The sequence below is a fragment of the Mus caroli genome, unplaced genomic scaffold, assembly GCF_978045245.1.
Source record: "Mus caroli unplaced genomic scaffold, Mus_caroli_1 scaffold_12, whole genome shotgun sequence".
Lineage (NCBI taxonomy): Eukaryota > Metazoa > Chordata > Mammalia > Rodentia > Muridae > Mus > Mus caroli.
Window position 1 is genome coordinate 32,973,852 of NW_028227267.1, and position 6,909 is coordinate 32,980,760.

Here is a 6,909-nt window from a genome sequence, read left to right on the forward strand (position 1 = left end):
GAAAATGAAAGGAGAGGCTTAGAGTTTGAAATACAGTAAGAACAAAAAGCACCCACCATTACAGATAATATAGCTTAAAGAAACAATCCAAAAGTTCTGACAGAGTGTTAGAATTATCACATTGATTCTGGATGAAAGTTTAAAGATAAAAGAAAAGATATATTTCTTTTTCATGTGTTAATATAATGCAAACTACTTCAGAAAAAATAATATAATGAGCACATCTGAACAATAACCTATCATAAGACATAAACTTTAATATCATACGTGAATTTTTTGTGAACCACTTTCTGATCATAACAAGATTTTTTTTCTGATGAATTAAATGATATAATTCTGCACATTATTTGAGATTTTAGTTTGCATTCTTTCCATTTAACCAACTGTTTATTATTTTGAATGGTTTAATTTAAATACTGATGAACATGGAATTGTATATCAGTGTCAAAATCAACAAATCCACCACCCCTGCCATGGTATATATATTTACTTTACAGGGGTTGCTGACTAAAAAATATTTTCTTCCTTCACTTCAGAGTCAAATGAGCCATATGTGGGATCTCATTCTGTCTTTAAGAGTAAGGAAATCTCTGTTTGATTATGATAGGTGTTGGAAATGTGAGATGACACAGTAGAGATTTATAATTTTCTCCATAATTTTATTTATATGCTATACACATTTTTATATGTAATGCAACTACCTTTTGCTCAAACCAACTCCCCAGCTGTTTGTCCATTTTTTGTAATTTCATTGTAGTTTCTGTGTTGTAATAAACAGTACAAGTCTGTACTTAATGTCAGTATGCCTAGACATTTAACATAAGACACTGGGATTATAGTTAGTAACAACTAACACTACAACTTACAGTATAAATGAGTCCAGAGTAGATTTTAGGTTATCTTACTAAGCAGAAAAGAAAAGCCGTTCTGAGATAGTGGAGTTTGGCTTTTATGACTTTAAGAATCACTTTGTTATGTATATACATATTAAAATATCACATTGCCTGCCTTAAATACACATAATAAAATACTTTGTTTTGTAGCGCATGGTAAATAAACACTCTGCCACTGTAGTACACCCTTTCCCCATAGGACACTTAGAAAAGAAATCGAGGGGAAGGATTAGGAGATTTTAGATCATGGGCTGTATGACTTTAAAGTAGGACTTAGAAATTGCTGCTTACAGGAAACTCATCTCAGAGAAAAGGATAGACACTACCTCAGAATGAAAGGCTGGAAAACAATTTTCCAAGCAAATGGCATGAAGAAACAAGCTGGAGTAGCCATTCTAATATCTGATAAGATTGACTTCCAACCCAAAGTCATTAAAAAAGACAGGGAGGGACACTTCATACTCATCAAAGGTAAAATCCTCCAAGAGGAACTATCAATCCTGAATATCTATGCTCCAAATACAAAGGCAGCCACATTCATTAAAGAAACTTTAGTAAAGCTCAAAGCACACATTGCACCTCATACAATAATAGTGGGAGACTTCAACACACCACTTTCACCAATGGACAGATCATGGAAACAGAAACTAAACAGGGACACAGTGAAACTAAGAGAAATTATGAATCAAATGGATCTGGCAGATATCTACAGAACATTCTACCCTAAAACAAAAGGATATACCTTCTTCTCAGCACCTCATGGTACCTTCTCCAAAATTGACCACATAATTGGTCACAAAGCAGGCCTCAACAGATATAAAAATATTGAAATTGTCCCATGCATCCTATCAGATCACCATGGACTAAGGCTGATCTTCAATAACAAAATAAATAATAGAAAGCCAACCTTCACGTGGAAACTGAACAACACTCTTCTCAATGATACCTTGGTCAAGGAAGGAATAAAGAAAGAAATTAAGGACTTTTTAGAGTTCAATGAAAATGAAGCCACAACATACCCAAACTTATGGGACGCAATGAAAGCATTTCTAAGAGGAAAACTCATAGCTATGAGTGCCTCCAAAAGGAAACTAGAGAGAGCACACATTAGCAGCTTGACAACACACCTAAAAGCACTAGAACAAAAGGAAGCAAATTCACCCAAGAGGAGTAGACAGCAGGAAATAATCAAACTCAGGGGTGAAATCAACCAAGTGGAAACAAGAAAAACTATTCAAAGAATCAACCAATCAAGGAGCTGGTTCTTTGAGAAAATCAACAAGATAGATAAACCCTTAGCCAGACTCACTAGAGGGCACAGGGAAAGCATCCTAATTAACAAAATCAGAAATGAAAAAGGAGACATAACAACAGATCCTGAAGACATCCAAAACACCATCAGATCCTTCTACCAAAGGCTATACTCAACAAAACTGGAGAACCTGGATGAAATGGAGAAGTTCCTAGACAGATACCAGGTACCAAAGTTGAATCAAGATCAGGTTAATGATCTAAACAGCCCTATATCCCCCAAAGAAATAGAAGCAGTCATTAATAGTCTCCCAACTAAAAAAAGCCCAGGACCAGATGGGTTTAGTGCAGAGTTCTATCAGACCTTCAAAGAAGATCTAATCCCAGTTCTTCACAAACTATTCCACAAAATAGAAACAGAAGGTACTCTACCCAGCTCATTCTATGAAGCCACAATTACTCTGATACCTAAACCACAAAAAGACCCAACAAAGATAGAAAACTTCAGACCAATATCCCTTATGAATATTGATGCAAAAATCCTTAATAAAGTTCTTGCTAACCGAATCCAAGAACACATCAAAACAATCATCCATCCTGACCAAGTAGGTTTCATCCCAGGGATGCAGGGATGGTTCAATATATGGAAATCCATCAATGTAATCCAGTATATAAACAAACTCAAAGACAAAAACCACATGGTCATCTCCTTAGATGCGGAAAAAGCATTTGACAAGATCCAACACCCATTCATGATAAAAGTCTTGGAAAGATCAGGAATTCAAGGCCCATACCTAAACATGATAAAAGCAATCTACAGCAAACCAGTAGCCAACATCAAAGTAAATGGTGAGAAGCTTGAAGCAATCCCTCTAAAATCAGGGACTAGACAAGGCTGTCCACTTTCTCCATACCTATTCAACATTGTACTTGAAGTCCTAGCCAGAGCAATTCGACAACAAAAGGAGATCAAAGGGATACAAATTGGAAAAGATGAAGTCAAAATATCACCTTTTGCAGATGATATGATAGTATATATAAGTGACCCTAAAAATTCCACCAGAGAACTCCTAAGCCTGATAAACAGCTTCGGTGAAGTAGCTGGATATAAAATTAACTCAAACAAATCAATGGCCTTTCTCTACACAAAGAATAAACAGGCTGAGAAAGAAATTAGGGAAACAACACCCTTCTCAATAGTCACAAATAATATAAAATATCTTGGCGTGACTCTAACTAAGGAAGTGAAAGATCTGTATAATAAAAACTTCAAGTCTCTGAAGAAAGAAATTATAGAAGATCTCAGAAGATGGAAAGATCTCCCATGCTCATGGATTGGCAGGATCAACATTGTAAAAATGGCTATCTTGCCAAAAGCAATCTACAGATTCAATGCAATCCCCATCAAAATTCCAAATCAATTCTTCAACGAATTAGAAAGTGCAATCTGCAAATTCATCTGGAATAACAAAAAACCTAGGATAGCAAAAACTCTTCTCAAGGATAAAAGAACCTCTGGTGGAATCACCATGCCGGACCTAAAGCTCTACTACAGAGCAATTGTGATAAAAACTGCATGGTACTGGTATAGTGACAGACAAATAGACCAATGGAATAGAATTGAAGACCCAGAAATGAACCCACACACCTATGGTCACTTGATCTTCGACAAGGGAGCTAAAAACATCCAGTGGAAGAAAGACAGCATTTTCAACAAATGGTGCTGGCACAACTGGTTGTTAACATGTAGAAGAATGCGAATCGATCCATTCCTATCTCCTTGTACTAAGGTCAAGTCTAAGTGGATCAAGGAACTTCACATAAAACCAGAGACACTGAAACTTATAGAGGAGAAAGTGGGGAAAAGCCTTGAAGATATGGGCACAGGGGAAAAATTCCTGAATAGAACAGTAATGGCTTGTGCTGTAAGATCGAGAATTGACAAGTGGGACCTCATGAAACTACAAAGCTTCTGCAAGGCTAAAGACACCATCAATAAGACAAAAAATCCACCAACAGATTGGGAAAGGATCTTCACCTATCCTAAATCAGATAAGGGACTAATATCCAATATATATAAAGAGCTCAAGAAGGTGGACTCCAGAAAGTCAAATAACCCCATTAAAAATGGGGCTCAGAACTGAACAAAGAATTCTCACCTGAGGAATACCGAATGGCAGAGAAGCACCTGAAAAAATGTTCAACATCCTTAATCATCAGGGAAATGCAAATCAAAACAACCCTGAGATTCCACCTCACACCAGTCAGAATGGCTAAGATCAAAAATTCAGGTGACAGCAGATGCTGGCGAGGATGTGGAGAAAGAGGAACACTCCTCCATTGTTGGTGGGATTGCAAGCTTGTACAACCACTCTGGAAATCAGTCTGGCAGTTCCTCAGAAAATTGGACATAGTACTACCGGAGGATCCAGCAATACCTCTCCTGGGCATATATCCAGAAGATGTCCCAACCAGTAAAAAGGACACATGCTCCACTATGTTCATAGCAGCCCTATTTATAATAGCCAGAAGCTGGAAAGAACCCAGATGTCCCTCAACAGAGGAATGGATACAGAAATTATGGTACATTTACACAATGGAGTACTACTCAGCTATTAAAAAGAATGAATTTATGAAATTCCTAGCCAAATGGATGGACCTGGAGGGCATCATCTTGAGTGAAGTAACACAATCACAAAAGAACTCACACAATATGTATTCATTGATAAGTGGATATTAGCCCAAAACTTAGGATACCCAAGATATAAGATACAATTTGCTAAACGCATGAAACTCAAGAAGAATGAAGACCAAAGTGTGGACACTGTGCACCTTCTTAGAATTGGGAACAAAACACCCAGGGAAGGAGTTACAGAGACAAAGTTCGTAGCTGTGATGAAAGGATGGACCATTTAGAGTCTGCTGTATCTAGGGATCCGTCCCATAATCAGCTTCTAAACGCTGACACCATTGCATACACTAGCAAGATTTTGCTGAAAGGACCCAAATATAGCTGTCTCTTGTGAGAAGATGCCGGGGCCTAGCAAACACAGGAGTGGATGTTCACAGTCAGCTATTGGATGTATCACAGGGCTCCCAATGGAGAAGCTAGAGAAAGTACCCAAGGAGCTAAAGGGATCTGCAACCCTATTGTTGGAACAACATGATGTACTAACCAGAACCCTGGAGCTCTTGTCTCTAGCTGCATATGTATCGAAAGATGGCCTAGTCGGCCATCAATGGAAAGAGAGGCCCATTGGACTTGCAAACTTTATATGCCCCAATATAGGGGAATGCCAGGGCCAAAAGAATGGGAATGGGTGGGTAGGGAAGTGGGGGGTGCTATGGGGGACTTTTGGGATAGTATTGGAAATGTAATTGAGGAAAATATGTAATAAAAAAAAAAAAAAAAGAAACAGGGGAAAAAAAAAAAAAAGAAAATGGATCTGGTGTGTCCAGTGAGGAGAGAGTATTGCAGCAGAGGGGGAGAGTCACTGTTCTCGAAAGGTTTGTCACTCTAATTAGTTTACACCTTATCTTCTATAAGCAGCTATTGCCAGCAGCTCAAATTTTATTGACCTCACTGAAATGTATTTAAGAAAATGGATGATTATTTATCATAAAATTGTTTACCACCAAATAGAAAACGGTTTCTGCTTTCAGTAATGTGTTATACAGCTACAGCATCATTTAACTCTCAGGGATTATCCAATAAAATTAAAAGCCTAAATACAAGGTAAACACTCTTAGAAATTAGCATACTGTCATGATTTATGAATAATAATGAAATAGAATAATTTATAACTAAAATATTTTCAACTCTATGAGCTGCATAAAAAACATCTGTGTTGAGAAAAAGAAATACATTCCCCCTTGCAGATGACATGGCATAATTCCGGAGAATTAACAGTAACAGTGATTCCTATGTCTAATGAATACGTGAATTTGGCATTACCCTAGAACAAGATCACTACAAGAAGACAAAACAAAATAAAACATAACAAGTCCAGCTCACTATGTTTATTTTTCTTCTGGTTATTGTCTTAGCAGTGAACATGGTTATTACTTTTAGCATGTTAGCATAAGACAATCTATAATCATTAATACTACTTTAATCTCTACCATGTATACAAAAGGTGCTTTGGCATAGCTCATTGCCTTTCCATTTATTTGTCATTAAACAAGCATAGTTATGTAGGTTATGAGGCAGATTAGCCTCTGCCCAAACTTGGAGAAATCACCAGGGAGCTTTTAGGTGACTACTAAGCCACCTGAGAAGTAACTCTTTCTGTGAAACAAGCTTAGGAAGCACGTGACATAAAGAGACGTGACACCCACTTAGCTCTAAATACCAAACTATGTGGTAAGAGGAAATGCTGATGCCCAGCTTGCCATAGCTGACTATTTAATTTGTATGCTAACTTTTTACTTGAATACCCACTGCTTTCTTCTCTTTATTGATGTTCTGTGTCTGATGAGACACTTTGGTTCTTTTGTTTGATCCTTTAGCAACATATTTTATTCTTTGCATGTATTTCACATAATTGGTGGAAAGCATTTTTATGGGCCCAATATATCCTTGCTCCATTGGATAATTTATTTATGTTTTTCTATATATGGACTAAAATTTCTTGCTTACTTACATAACTTCCTGATAAGTAAAATTAGAACTGCTAAGCAAGTTTCCTTCTGAGATGGAATGCTTTAACCCTTCAATATTTGAAATGTTCTGCAGCTGTAATGAGCCTGCTTCTCAGGGTCTACT